Genomic DNA, 15,877 nt, shown 5'->3' on the forward strand with positions numbered 1-15,877 from the left:
ATCTGAAAGCCAATAGTGACAAGATACTGTCCTATCTTGTCAGACCATGCTCTAGGTGCTTGCTTCAAGCCATACAAAGCTTTCTTCAACCTGCAAACAAACTCAGGATGAACAGCATGCACATAACCTGGTGGCTGCTCCATATAGACCTCTTCTTGCAAATCACCATGCAAGAAGGCATTCTTTACATCCATCTGATGTAAAGACCATCCCTTTGATGCAGCCATAGCAATGACTGCTCTTACGGTTGCCATCCTTGCAACCGGACTGAATGTTTCTTCATAGTCAATGCCATATGTTTGTGCATACCCCTTGACTACTAATCTTGCCTTGTATCTGTTCACAGAACCATCTGCATTGTGCTTCACCTTATAAACCCACTTACAGCCAATTGCATTCTTACCTTTAGGCAAAGGTACCAATTCCCATGTAGCATTTGCTTCCAAGGCATCCATTTCTTCATCCATGGCTTTCTCCCATTTTTCTTTTCCCATGGCTTGCTCAAAAGAAGTGGGTTCTAGTTCCTGTATCACCTTGACCATATATGCATAGTGAATGGCTGTAAATCCATCATATTTCAGCCTATCCACAGGATACCTAACTCTGGTAGACCTGCGCAAAGTGGGTTCACTCCCAGGTGCCCTCAAAACATCCCTGGTCTTTCTTACTCCAGGTGTAACAATAGAAGGAATACCCAACTCATCATCAATGCTCTGTTCTGAGCCACTAGATTCACCATCCACATAAGAGTGACCTGCATTCACATCAAACATGGGCTGATCAACCTTCTCTTTTCCTTTTCGTGATACCTGCATACCACTATCTGCATTACTTTGAGAAGATTCTCCTGATCTCAATCTGCCTGTCCATGGCGAAGAATGTGAACCACTGCTAGAGGACGCTCCAGGTCCACTAATATTTTGTGACTGCTGCTGTGAATTCTGTGCAGCATTACCATTTTGTGCATCTACATCATCAATCACATTTACTGGTTTATACCAGCTACTCATCTCATCAAAAACAACATCTCTGCTCACTGTAAACTTACGAGTAGAAGGGTTATAGCATCTATACCCTTTTTGCTCCAGAGAGTAACCAATAAAGATGCACTTCTCAGCTTTTGGATCCAACTTGGATCTCAGCTCATCTGGCACATGTACATAGGCAATGCAACCAAAAAATTTCAAATGAGAAATATCTGGTTTCCTACCAGTATACCTCTCCTCTGGAGTCATTCCATGTATTGCTGCAGTGGGAGTCCTGTTCATTATGTAGACTGCCGTAGCAACTGCTTCAGCCCAATAAAAATCTGGCAAGTCTTTTTCATTGAGCATGGCGCGAGATACCTCTCCAATATGTCTGTTTTTTCTTTCTGCAATTCCATTTTGCTGTGGGGTATGACTGCATGAATATTGCTGCTTTATGCCATGCTCCTGCAGGAACCTTGCAAACTCATTTGAGAGGTACTCTCCCCCTCCATCTGACCTTAGGCATTTTACTTGCAGGCCTGTTTCTTTTTCAACCATAGCTTTAAGAGTTTTGAAATGCCCAAAAACTTCACTTTTCTTTTTCATAAAATACACCCAAACTTTTCTGCTATAGTCATCAATAAAACTGACAAAATAATGACAGCCTCCAAGAGATGCAGCTTTAGTAGTCCACACATCAGAGTGGATTAATTCCAATGGCTTCTTACTCTCTTGAACATGTCTAGGAAATGGTTTCCTTGCCTGTTTTCCAAATTGACAGGCTTCACATACCTTATGCATTTCTGCAACCTTGAACTTAGGCAATCCTGCAACAATGTTTTGGGCCTGCATTGATTTAAGTCGCTGTATATTAACATGACCAATGCGTTTATGCCAGATATCAATATCTGCAACTACACCGGTCCCATGTGCAAACATTGCTGCACTCAATTCAGGCATGTCTGCATCCAATGTAAACATTCTGCCCTTCTTCTTTCCTTTTGCTATCAAGCGACCTTTATTTTTCATATCCTCAACAAAGCATCCATGAGGATTAAATCTGACCTACAAGCCCTGCTCAACCATTTGACCAACAGAAACCAGATTCTTGGTGATATTCGGGACATGAAATACATCAGACAGGTATTTCTTTTTCCCATCCTGCATAGACAAGGGAATTTTTCCAATCTGCACAATAGGATGTGCAGTATCATCACCAGTCTCCACAAATCCTGGTTTTTCCATTTTCCTTGCATCCTCCATCCATTCTGCATGACCTGTCATGTGGTTTGATGCACCTGAGTCAACATACCATACATCATTGCTTTCTTCTGCACTTGTCATAGAATTGTTCATGTGCTGCACCATGAACAAATGCTTATTTCTGTCATCACCCTGTCTGCTAGAAGATGCATAATTCCCTTGTTGCAGTTTTCCATTCATGATGTCATTCTGCTTTTTATAGCAGTCTTTAGCCATATGACCCATTTTACCACAGTAGTAGCATTCAACATTACTGTTTGTATTTTGGCCTCTTTGCCATCCACCACGACCTCTTTGGCTCCCCCTGCCTCTAGAGTTACCACGTCCTCCTCCATAGGACTGGTTTTCTTGAGTTTGCTGCATATTCTGATTTCTGCCACGGCCTCCAAATCGGCCTCCTCTACCTCTGCCTCTACCTCTTCCAGCATTTGAGTAGAAGACAGCTTCTTTTGAAGTTCCTCCTGAAGAAGATGCACCACCATTTCTTTGCTCCTCAGAAATTAGAAGAGCAATCAACTCCTCAAAATCAGGAAATCTTTCACGAACTGAAATGGATGTCCGAAACTGTGCATAATCCTTTCCTAGACCATTCAAGGTCACAGAAACTAAATCATCATCTTCCACTGGCGACCCAATGGAAGCAAGTGCATCTGCAATCTTCTTCACCTTCATGTGGTAGTCGTTGATGCTCATATTTTCTCTTTGCACATTATGCAACTCTTGCTTGAGCTGCATTTTCCTGGCTTGAGTATTTGTGCTGTACATTTTTGACAAAGTATCCCATGCCTCCTTTGGCGTACTTGCATCCTGAATATGCACAATCATAGAGTCTGAAATGCTGATAGACAGCCAATACATAACTTTCCTGGCTCTCTCATGCCATGCTTTGAATGACTGCATTTGCTGTCGATTGGGAACATCAGGAAGAACTGGTTCTTCTTCATTTCCTGCAACAAATTCCCAATATCCTTTTCCCATAAGGAAATTCGTCATTCTAAACTTCCATGCCTGGAAGTTGTTCTTGTCAAGCTTTTCAGTGACAATCTGTGAAAGAGAATCAGACGCCATTACAGAACACTGCGAAAAATTCTGTCACTGCAAAAACTCAGCTTCACCCTCACAAGGGCAAATCTGCAAAACTGGCGAAAGTGGTATTTGACCACACAGTCACTTCCTAGTGACGATTTTGCATAAACAGGAACCAAGGATGATTCTGTAACTCCCAATGTCTCTGCACATAAGCATAAGATGCAATTTCTACAGTAACTTTTCACCGACCTGTAGAACAGTGGCTGCACAGCATAAAACTGGGCTTTTTTCTGAGTGCGTGCAGAAAACTTCCGCCTCCAAAACAGGCCCCGAAATGGCCTCAAATAAAAAAAACAGGGTCGCCAAGAGCTAAAGCTCTTCCCGCAGCATATACTGCCCTCTTGCTTCACCGCGAAGGGCGTCTCAACCTGAGACAATGCACTCCTGCAATTTTCGGCTGTGCTACCTGTAGAGATCTGCTCCCAAAACAGAAAATGAAAGCAACACTGCTCCTCTTACCAGACCACCGCGAGCTTGGCTTGCTTTCTTGAGCTCCTTACCACGAACAAGACTCTGATACCATGTCAAGATTGTGGGAGAGAAGGAAGGAGTCTCGCTTGAAGCTTTCTTGCTTGCACAATGGGGGAAGACACACAAGGGTGGAGGCTGAAAAACAGTTTTTCTCTTCTTAGTTGTGTAAGCCAAAAGAACTCTAGTACAAAGAAATAGAAGAACCCTCTATATGGGTCTCAAACCAAACTCAACTAACTAAGGTGGCATACTAACTGAGCCACGAACTAGAATAGATAAGGATAGCTATCATGTAGCTATTATTCATGGGCGGTGTACCAACCGCATCTGCAACTGACACGTCGGTGACATAAATACACAACGGTCACCCTGGCGTATCACGAGTGGAGCTCGATATCTCAACACCCTTTGGGTGCCACTCTGAGAGAGGTTACCCCCGTCGGTGCACCGGATGTGGAGGGGTCTCCTGGATATGCCCAGGAGCGTGGATGGAGATGGGAGAGGACCCATCTTAGGCAGACTCCTAGGGGTTATGGATATCTGGTCGATAGAAGGTCAGGAGCCATCATCATGAATGATGAGGGGAGGAGGGTGATGGCTCGCATGAGAGAGTTGTGCCAACAAGTTTTTCGGCACAATGTCCTGGATCATTGGAAGAACATACCGGAGGGGAGCAAGGACTACATAGCAGCATCCTTGCACGAGGAGTTTCCGGTGCCAGCCGCAGTAGATAGATTCTCTACGGGCTGGATGATGGATTGCATGCGTGCATACATGTCACATAGATGATCCAAGACACGCAAGGCAATTAAGAGTGGGGCTGCAAAGCCCGAGTGGTTAGATGCAGACGACTGGCGCCAACTGAGGGAGGAGGCTACAGATTCTCCAGGGCCTTGGAGTCAGCAGCGCAAGGCGGCGAGGGCACGACTTGAGGCTGGAGTGGTCCATCATCTTGGGAGTGGCGACCACATGACATATTTGGAGGACTTTGTAAGTTTCTCTTTTGTTTTGCTTGTTTGTTTTTTTGAAATAATCTTTGTACTGAAAATCATGTTTCTAACAGCTAGCATTTTGTTTTCTTTGTAGCACTCCATTACAAATCGCAATCCACAAGGCCTTGAGACTCGATATGCAGAGAGGCACGGTCTCAATGCATTGATCAACCGATTGTACAGACGCGGCGGCCCTGTAAGTCACTCATCTTTCTTGTCCGTAGTTACCATGAGATATTTAAATGCATTATTGTATGGTGGATTGGTGTGTTGTTTCTTTTTCTGCAGAATCCGTTCAATGCTCCTTTGCGGCGGGACGAGCTTTCGGGGGACGAGGATTTCTAGCTCGCACACCTTTATTTTTTAGTCGCCTGATCTATGTAGACATTTTCTATGTATTAGTGATATCCTGTCATGATTGTACCAATCACTTTTTATGCAATTATGAATTTATTTCATGTATCAGTTTTATGATTTCAGTATATATTCTTTTTGTTTCCAAGCGCTTTGTATACAGTAGTACAGAAACTATTTTGTATGGCTCTGCCACAAAATTTTTTTAATCCCTATTACCGTCGCTATTGGCATCGCAAATTTACTGCTTGCGTCGCTATTGCCGTTGCTATGCGCGTCGCAAATTTACTGGTTGCATCACTATTGGCGTCGCTAAATGCGTCACTATTTGCGACGCGCTATATGCGTCGCTATTTGCGACGCAAATAGCGACGCATTTAGCGACACCAATAGCGACGTCAATAGCGACGTTTCTATGGCGTCGTCAATAACGACGCTTTTTGCGACGACGGGGGCAAATTTTGTTATTTGTATTTTCATCACTTTAAACGTCGGTATAAGGTCTATATCTTGTAGTGATGCTTGTGTATGAGAAAGTCATTTGAACTAATGATTTGAATTGTTTGAAAGAGGATGTAGTTTGTGAAATACAAACTCACGTTTGTATGCAAGGGCGAGAAGAAGAGGAGGTAGCTCAAAAAAAGTAAGAAAACCATATTTGTTCTTAATGCATTTTCATAAAGATAGTCACAATCTAGTCGAGCCTTCTTGGCTTCTTTGATGCCTCAAAGTGTTCAATATATCAAAGTATAATAAACTCCTCCTTTAACTTTATTACATATTGCAATCTAAGCATCTTATTGAGAATTTACTGAAGGCTTTGCTTATTCCATGAATAAGAGAAGATTTCTTTTATTGTCACATATTTGGAATTTTGAGGGGTAGAAAATCCTTTCACCCAAAGATAGAAATTGCCTAAAGAGCAATGCTTTCCGAATTCGCCTAATTTTTATGTATTAAAACATGAACCTTCCACAACTCAGATATACTCCTATCCAACAAGGCTAGCACTCATTAATGAATAAGGATAGTTTGCTTCTTGCAATTTCTAATTGGACTTAAGAAAAGAGACCTCTCTCATCATATAAGGAATGGGAGCAACAACGAAGAGGTGAGAGAGGCTTGGAACAAGGGAATGCTTATTGGATGTAATGTTGTGATGAAGAATGGCTAAGTGTTTGGAAACTCAAGTGCCATGTTTATGTGTGTTTTGGCATGAACCAATTGGCCCTAAGAGCATCATAGATGTAATGTGTTTTCATGGTGGTTCCTTCTCCTTTCCATAGTTAATATGTGCATATGGTGGCGATTCTAGGTCTAGCTCTTATTGGACTTTGTGGGACTTTTGCAAGTAAAATGAACATGATGTAGCATGCTCATTTGTCTCGCTATGTACTAAAAATAGATGCCTGTCTTTTTTTGTAATGCGGGAGTTAGTACTAAGGACTAGTAAAGATATTCATGTCATCCAACTAAAGCTTACAAAATCTTTTTAAGAAGGTCGTGTTCAACTTTATAAGTATGAACAAACTTGCTTACCTCGCCAAAAATGAAAACCACCGCCCTTCCACAATGTGCATAGTAAGATTTGGTAGAGCAAGATGCATCTTCTCCAAAATATGGCTATCTTTAGTTGCTACACAATTGAAAGTGTGGTGAAGTGTGTGGGAATGGCTTACACCCCCACCCCACCCTGCCCACCTCCCCCCCTCTCCATCCCGTGCTAACAAAAAAATGACATTTTACTTTATTTCTATTTAGAATTCTAGAAATGTTGGCTGGAACTTTTTATGCCTTTGAAAATAGCTGCATGTATTTCGAGTGTGTTGGTTATAAAACCAGCATTCCCTAAAGATTTGGAACATCAAAATCGATTCCTTTTGGGAACTTGTCTTAATTGCGCACGTCGTGGACTTTTCGTGATGACGGCGGTGACTCTATTAGGTTGAGAGTTTTGACATCATATGAATAACACGAGTTTCTGAACCGAGCGCCTCCATAGCACAGTGGTAGTGCGTTCGTTTCGTAAGCGAAAGGTCGCGAGTTCAAACCCCGCTGGGGGCTGAAGCCTGATATTGCTTGCCTTGTCGTGTCGTCGTTGTCGCCATCGCCATGATACTTGTCTTTGATGTCGTTATTGTCCCCTTCGCCATGCATCTCTTGAATTTGTCGTAGGCTGTTACTTGTCTTGGTGTCTATGGTATCGTCCCCTTCGCCATGCCTCTCTCTTGAATTTGTCGTTGTTGTCTGCTTGCCTTGTCGTGTCGTCGTTGTCGCCATCGCCACGTTACTTGTCTTTGATGTCGTTGTTGTCCCCTTCGCCATGCGTCTCTCTTGAATTTGTCGTTGTTGTCTGCTTGCCTTGTCGTGTCGTCGTCGTCGCCATCGCCATGTTACTTGTCTTTGATGTCGTTGTTGTCCCCTTCGCCATGCGTCTCTCTTGAATTTGTCGTTGTTGTCTGCTTTCCTTGTCGTGTCGTCGTCGTCGCCATGGGCTGTTACTTGTCTTGGTGTCGATGGTGTCGTCCCCTTCGCCATGCATCTCTCTTGAATTTGTCGTTGTTGTCGCCATCGCCATGTATCTCTGTTAAATTTGTCGTTGATGTGGCCATGTACCTCTGATTCAACAGTGCAGTCATTGTCTCTGATCAATTTTTTATTTTTGAGAGGTATCATGCAATTCATTTACACTTTGTTGCGAATATTCCTTTATGATTTCTTTTTCCTTCTTATATGCTACATTTATGTAATATTTTCTACTAGTTTAAAACAAAATGTATTGAAATTGAGAATGGCATTTCTATTACACATTAAATCTATTTTGATAAAAAAATACAAAATTCTTCCTGATCAATGGGTCGGGGAAAGGAAGAAACTTTGCTAATATAATTAGCAAATAAACGTCATATTTAGATGTACTTGAGATTGGTGCTACTACTTAATTACAAACACTTAGTCGAGACTTCTTTGCTGATTAAGCTTTGAATCCTCGTATAGGGGGAAATTCCAATAGGCTATGTTTTGCCCAAATAGAAAAATATATTCCCATCTGGATCTGCATGCTTAAAGAAAAGAAAGAAATAAACATTGAATATTTATTTGTATCACATTTTTCAATATCTTAATTCGTAATCTCTCTCTTATACTTTATTAAGGTAAATTTTTTGTAATATTGATCAATAAATAGAAACAATAACACATTATTTATTTGTGAAGTTTTTGGCAAACTCGTTGCTATTTAATCATCAAACTGATCCAAGAAGATCTAATTGATGAAACATGTTTACTTAAAAAGAAATAATGGTAGGGTGAGATACGAATTAGAATAACAATTTGTGCTATAGAAGTCCCTTCTACTAATCATTCAATCAACTTCACTCTTATTTTTGAAATGATGTTTCCTTACTTGATAAATTGTCTAAGGGGATATTAATGATTAAAATAAAAAATTGATACAGAGGAATGAACTGGTGAATTCTTTGTAACCAAGTATGCATCCAAGTATTTGCAAATATATATTCAAATACAAATGATTATCTGCATATCTTTGCCTATCCCTATCTATATCTTGAAAGTACTTATCGGGGAGCATATTTAACTCATGACTATATTGTAACCTCTCCCTTCTTGACAACCTCTTTTTTCCAAACCGTATTGAAGCTATGTTTAATGCTTAGAGAACTTGATTTCTCTCTATGTATATTCCTTGATGAGGATTGACAGTCAGAAACAAAAAAACAAACACCTTGTGTTACCCAAGCACAAGGTCCGACTCATAAGAGGTGACTACCATGAGTGCGTCGTACATATTTTCATTTAGTATTGTGGAGTGCTTTGTTTAGCCCAAAACACTCTGCCTTCACTCAGCAGAGAAACCTCTCTTTATTGTTCTCGTTTGTTACATCAAGATCCTGATGGTTGGCTACTACATCAAGAAAGGTGTTGCCGTGAACTGATCTAGCCTTCGTGGAGTTAGTTAGAGTTTCCTCCTCCACACCTCCCCCCTATAAACAAAGGATGCTTCCAGGAGTGAGATATGTAAGCTATACAATGGGCAGTTTACAGGGCTTGATTCTGATTACATGTGCCATAGTTACTGACTGATTTGATGCAAACGATATGTATTTGTGCGTATGCACTGTAGGACTTTGTATGGGCCTACCCATCGATGTAGAAGGGATTCACTGAGCCCTTTGCGACGCGATGGAAAATAGACCATGACCATATCTCCTGAAGCATATTCCACTGGATGTCGTCCTTGGTCATAGTCACGTTTTTGACGTTGTTGAGCCACGTGGAGGTTATGATGTATTTCTCTGCGTAGGATGGGCTGTCATTGTTGAAGGTACAACCACCAATCAGATGCTTCGGCTTGAGTTGGGGCCACTTGAAGAGAGTTCAAATCAGGTGGAAGTCGCGGATCCCGCCCATAAAGCGCTCGAAATGGGCTGACCTTTGTCGAAGGCTTGGACTGATGTGTTGTATGCGTGAATTGCAAATGGAAGCACCTGATCCCAATCCTGATGTAAGGGTTGACAAATGCGGATATTACCTGTTTGATTGTTCTATTTAATCTCTTTGTTAGGCCATTCGTCTGTGGATGGTAAGGTGAAGTGAACAACTGTTCGACGCCTAAACTTTGGGTCAGTATTTTGAGGACCTCACTGATGAATTGAGGGCCTTGGTCAGATAATAGTTGTTGTGGGCAGCCATGACTGAAAATCAGCTTCTCCAACAATGTGGTAGCTATTGTGGAAGCTGAGGCATCAGGTAGTGCAACTGCTTCACACCATCGAGTCAGGTACTCAGTGATGATGAGTATGTGCTTGTTTCCAGTAATGGACGTAGGGAATGGACCCATCAGGTCCCACCCAACCAACTCAAATGGCTCATTGACCTGTATGGAGGATAGAAAACCAACATTTTGTGGTGGCGATTTGATGCTCTGGCATACAGGGCATTCATGTAGATGTTGTGACACTGATTTCCGCATCCCTGGCCAGTAATAATGTAACCCAGGTGTCCTGAGAGAGGAAAGTTATGATAAAATTCCAGGTATGGGCCTTGTAATGTTTGAGGCACAAAGATGCGGGGTTGTTGATTGTTGGCCACATAGTGTAGGACGTTGTTGATCACTACAAACCTGCGTTGAGTAGTGTGGGGCTGAGGCGAGGTTACTTGTAAAATGAGTTGTTTGATGATGGGGTCATTCTGCTATATTGCCGCCATTTGGTCTATGTGGATTGGTAAGGCCATGGGTGGGGGATTGAACTGAGCTGCCTGATATTCGGAACGGGAGAGACCATCAGCAATGAGATTTTGTGTTCCTTTACAGTAGGTTAAAGTGAACTTATATTCCTGCAAGGCAAGGGACCATCTGAGTAATCTTCCTGGTGGATGTTGTTTGTGTATTAAAGAGACCAATGGCTGATGATCGGTCTCGACTTGGACCTTTGTGCCGTGTAGATAGGGGTGAAACTTGTGAAATGCCCACACAATGGCCAGTAACTCCTTCTCAGTTGTTGAATAGTTTTATTTGGCCTTTGTAAGAGAGCAGCTAATGAACGAGATGGGGTGCCACCTCTGAAGATCATCCTGTTGTAATAAAACTGCCCCGATTCCCTGATTTGAAGCATCTGTTTGTAGCTTAAAAGGCTTTGAGAAGTCTAGGTGAGCTAATAGAGCAGTTTTCTGAATGATTTGTTTAAGTCGGACAAAGCTTTGGTTGCATGCTGAAGTCCATTTGTATCGTATGCCTTTCTTCAAGAGTTGTCGGAGTGGATAGGTAATCGCAGCTAGGTTGGGGACGAAGCGTAGGGAGAAATTGGCCATGCCCAAGAAACTTTGGAGGGTTTTGACTGAGGATGGTGGAGGATAGTTTGAGATTGTGGTGACTTTAGACGGATCCATCTGTATGCCATCTGCAGAGATCAAAAACCCCAAGAATTTGAGCAAAGTACTACCCCATCGGCATTTTTTAAATTGCAGTTGAAGGTTATATTCATTGATGTGCTTGAGCACCTGCTCTAAAACCTGTAGATGTTGCCGCCACATCTGTGTGTGAATCAATATCTCATCCAGATACACTAATACTACACCTTTGTCGATTAGATCATGAAAGATAGCGTTTGTTGTTCGCTGGAAAGTGCTTCCGGCATTAGATAATCCAAAGGGCATGCGAGTAAACTGAAATAGCCCCTTTTGAGTGCGGAATGCTGTTTTGTGAGCATCTTCCGGGTTCAATGGTATCTGCCAATATCCAGAGGCCAGGTCGAGAGATGTGAAATATCTTGATTTACCTAGCTGATCTAGTAAATCATCTATCCTAGGGAGAGGATAAAGATCATGGACAGTGACTTTATGTAAGGGTCAGACGTCGATGCAAAATCGATAAGTGCCGTCATCCTTGCGCACTAGATGGGGTTCAGAAACCCAATTACTATTAGATGGCACGATGATTCCTTTCTGAAGCATATCTGAAACTGCATGGTCGATTCTTTCTTTTTCTAAGGGAGACCTTCTGTGAGATGCCATGCGTACAAGAGGGGAATCTCCTGTGTTGATTACATGCTGTGTGAAGAAATTAATTTGTGAGGTCTTGGCTCTTGTGTGATAAAGGGTAGGAAACTTCCTTAAAATATCTTGAACATCACGCAAACGTGTGTGAGAGCTTTCTAATGTGACCTGTGTGTGAATGATCGTGGGGTTTATGTGTGAGCACATCAGTAATGGAATTGGAAGTGAAATTGGTAACACCAGTTGTTGAGTATCAAAATGTAATTGAGCCTTTGTCTTGACAAACCAATCATAGCCTCAAGTCATGGGAAACAACTGCTTGGGTAACACATAAAAAGAATGCTGAGCTAAAGAGAAATTACAATGAGCTTGTGTATGAGAGTGATATACTTGTTGGTTATCGCCAAACAAGACCTGGATTGAAGGTGTTGTGGTTGTGTGTAATCCTAACTCCTGAACTAACTATTCACTAATGGATGAAATGCTACTGCCTGAGTCTAGAAGAACTTCATGAGATGTGTTACCTAAATGGGCTAAAGTTGAACACACCATGCGTCTGGAAGATGAGGCGGCTTGAATATGCGGGTGATGCTCCTCCGCCACCATCTGGCCTAGATGTTTTCTAGCAATTCGGCTAAGGCGGCAGCATCAACAAGTTGTACCTGAGCATTCTAGTGGTGTTGTTGCATACGAAGCTTCCTGCAATGCCGCTTAATATGGCCATAGTTGTTGCAATAAAAACACTTTGGTCGTCCTTGGTCATCCCGTGTAGGTAATGCTCGCCGAGAATTGATTTGAGCATTCTGGATATCGATATCCATGGGTGTTGGAGTTGACTCCACTAGTTGCCTCTGTGCACTTGGTTGAGGAACCATGGCCATTGGAGTATCAGTATTGGTTGAGGCCTCGATACGTTGTGCTATCTAAATGGCAGCATGAAAAGAGGTTGAGCCTTGATCTCGTACTCGCCTGGAAATGCCATGACGGAGGCGTGGCCAAAGAAAGAACAACTTCAAGTCTTCTGACATTGTGGGGTCAGCTCCAGTAAAAGCTGATTCATTCTAACTGCAAATTGAGCTACTAGTTCAAGCTGTTGTTGCCTCAAAGCGTTGAGCTGCTAAAGTGCTGTCTGTGTAATATTTTGATGTGAATTTTTTTTTATCAGTAATGTTTTTAAGACTTGCCAATCACCTTTAATTTCTTCTTGCTGCTGGATGAACCAAGTTGCAGCGACATTTTCCAACAGTGTCCAAATCTCCATGGCCTTCCGCTCATCAGACCATTGATGGTAGCTTGAAACATTCTCAAAATGGTCCAGCCGCCTAGAGAATGGTTTGGGTGAAAATTTGGGATCGGGTTTGTGAAGGTGAGGAGCGCTAGACAATAAGTAGTTGAGCAGGGTTTGGTTTGTGTGATTCCCTTGCAGGAGCACGTTGGAGACGTCCTAAAACATGTGCTCCATCTACACAGGTTTTGGTTGCACATCTTCGGTCGGCAGCCCAGAGAATGGTTTGGGTCTGATTTTGGGATCGGGTTTGTGAAGGTGAGGAGCGCTGGACAATAAGTAGTTGAGTAGGGTTTGGTTTGTGTGATTCACTTGCAGGAGCATGTTGGAGATTGCCTAAAACATGTGCTCCATCTACACAGGTTTTGGTTGCACGGGTTGTGTTGTAGCAAACTCCGGCTGCATAAATGCATCTTCGTACATAGGTGAGTTGTTGAGATATCGAGCTCCACTTGTGATATGCCAAGGTGACCGTTGTGCATTTATGTCATCGACGTGTTAGCTGTAGATGCGGTTGGTACACCACCCATGAATAATAGCTAGATGACAGCTATCCTTATCTACTCTAGTTCGTGGCTTAGTTAGTATGCCACCTTAGTTAGTTGAGTTTGGTTTGAAACCCATATATAGGGTTCTTCAATTTCTCTTTACTGGTGTTCTTTTTGGCTTACACAACTAACAAGAGGAAAACTATTTTTAGCCTCCACCTTTGTATGTATTTCCCCCATTGTGCAAGTGAGAAAGCTACAAGTGATACTCTTTCCTTCTCTCCCACAATCTTGACATGGTATTAGAGCCTGGTTTGTGGTAAGGAGCTCAAGAAAGCAAACCAAGTTTGCGGTGTTCTGGTAAGAGGACCAGTGTTGCTTTCATTTTTCGAGTTTGGGAGCAAGTCTCTGCAGGTAGCACAGCCGGAAAGTGCAAGAGTGCATTGTCTCAGATTGAGATGCCTTGTTTTTTTGATTTGAGGCCATTTCGGGGCCTGTTTTAGAGGCAGAAGTTTTCCAGTTACCGTAGAAATTGCATCGTATGCCTATGTGCAGAGACATTGAGAGTTACAAAATCATCATTGTTGCCTGTTTTGATGCAAAATCGTCACTAGGAAGTGACTGTGTGGTCAAATACCACTTTCGTTAGTTTTGCAGATTTGCCCTTGTGAGGCTGAAGCTGTGTTTTTTGCAGTGACAGAATTTTTTGCAGTGTTCTGTAATGGCGTCTGATTCTCTTTCACAGATTGTCACTGAAAAGCTTGACAAGAACAACTTCCAACCATGGAAGTTTAGAATGACGAATTTCCTTATGGGAAAAGGATATTGGGAATTCATTGCAGGAAATAAAGAAGAACCAGTTCTTCCTGATGTTCCCAATCAACAGCAAATGCAGGCATTTAAAGATTGGCATGAGAGAGCTAGAAAAGTTATGTACTGGCTGTCTATCAGTATTTTAGACTCTATGATTGTGCATATTCAGGATGCAAGTACGCCAAAGGAGGCATGAGATACTTTGTCAAAAATGTATAGCACAAATACGCAAGCTAGGAAAATGCAGCTCAAGCAAGAGTTGCACAATGTGCAAAGAGAAAGTATGAGCATCAATGACTACCACATGAAGGTGAAGAAGATTGCAGAAACACTTGCTTCCATTGGGTCGCCAGTGGAAGATGATGATTTAGTTTCTATGACCTTGAATGGCCTAGGAAAGGATTATGTACAGTTCTGAACATCCATTTTCGTCTGTGAAAGATTTCCTGATTTTGAGGAGTTGATTGCTCTTCTAATTTTTGAGGAGGAGAGAAATGGTGGTGCATCTTCTTCAGGAGGAACTTCAAAAGAAACTGTCTTCTACTCGAATGTTGGAAGAGGTAGAGGCAAAGGTAGAGGAGGCCGATCTGGAGGCCGTGGTAGAAATCAAAATATGCAGCAAACTCAAGAAAACCAGTCCTATGGAGGAGGACATGGTAACTCTAGAGGCAGGGGGAGCCAAAGAGGTCGTGGTGGATGGCAAAGAGGCCAAAATGCAAACAACAATGTTGAATACAACTACTGTGGTAAAATGGGTCATATGGCTAAAGACTGCTATAAAAAGCAGAATGACATCATGAATGGAAAATTCCAACAAGGGAATTATGCATCTTCTAGTAGACAGGGTGATGACAGAAATGAGCATTTGTTTATGGTGCAGCACATGAACAATTCTGTGACAAGTGCAAAGTGTGGTATGTTGACTCAGATGCGTCAAACCACATGACAGGTCATGCAGAATGGATGCAGGATGCAAGGAAAATGAAAAAATTAGGATTTGTGGAGACTGGTGATGATACTGCACATCCTATTGTGCAGATTGGAAAAATTCCTTTGTTTGTGTAGGATGGAAAAAAGAAATACATGTCAGATGTATTTCATGTCCCGAATATCACCAAGAATCTGGTTTCTGTTGGTCAAATGGTTGAGCAGGGCTTGCACGTCAGATTTAATCCTCATGGATACTTTGTTGAGGATATGAAAAATAAAGGTCGCCTGATAGCGAAAGGAAAGAAAAAGGGTAGAATGTTTATGTTGGATGCAGACATGCCCGAATTGAGTGCAACAATGTTTGCACATGGGACCAGTGTAGTTGCAGATATTGATATTTGGCATAAACGCATTGGTCATGTTAGTGTACATCGACTTAAATCAATGCAGGCCCAAAATATTGTTGCAGGATTGCCTAAATTCAAGGTTGCAGAAATGCATAAGGTATGTGAAGCCTGTCAATTTGGAAAACAGGCAAGGAAACCATTTCCTAGACATGTTCAAGAGAGTAAGAAGCCATTGGAATTAATCCACTCTGATGTGTGGACTACTAAAGCTGCATCTATTGGAGGCTGTCATTATTTTGTCACTTTTATTGATGACTATAGTAGAAAAGTTTGGGTGTACTTTATGAAAAAGAAAAGTGAA

At 42.1% G+C, this 15,877-nt stretch overlaps 1 non-coding gene and 1 pseudogene across 1 annotated transcript; one reads left to right on the forward strand and one right to left on the reverse strand.

Annotated features, from left to right (window-relative positions):
• Positions 1 to 7,129: 7,129 nt before the first annotated feature.
• On the forward strand, positions 7,130 to 7,201 carry TRNAT-CGU (transfer RNA threonine (anticodon CGU)). The gene has a single exon. It is a non-coding gene; the product is annotated as a tRNA-Thr (tRNA).
• A 5,063-nt stretch (positions 7,202 to 12,264) lies between these two features.
• LOC148024812 (uncharacterized) lies at positions 12,265 to 12,914 on the reverse strand (annotated as a pseudogene).
• Between the last annotated feature and the right edge of the window lie 2,963 nt (positions 12,915 to 15,877).

This window comes from Lygodium microphyllum, chromosome 15, assembly GCF_053477565.2.
Source record: "Lygodium microphyllum isolate KBCC chromosome 15, Lygodium_microphyllum_v1.1.10, whole genome shotgun sequence".
Taxonomy (NCBI): Eukaryota; Viridiplantae; Streptophyta; class Polypodiopsida; order Schizaeales; family Lygodiaceae; genus Lygodium; species Lygodium microphyllum.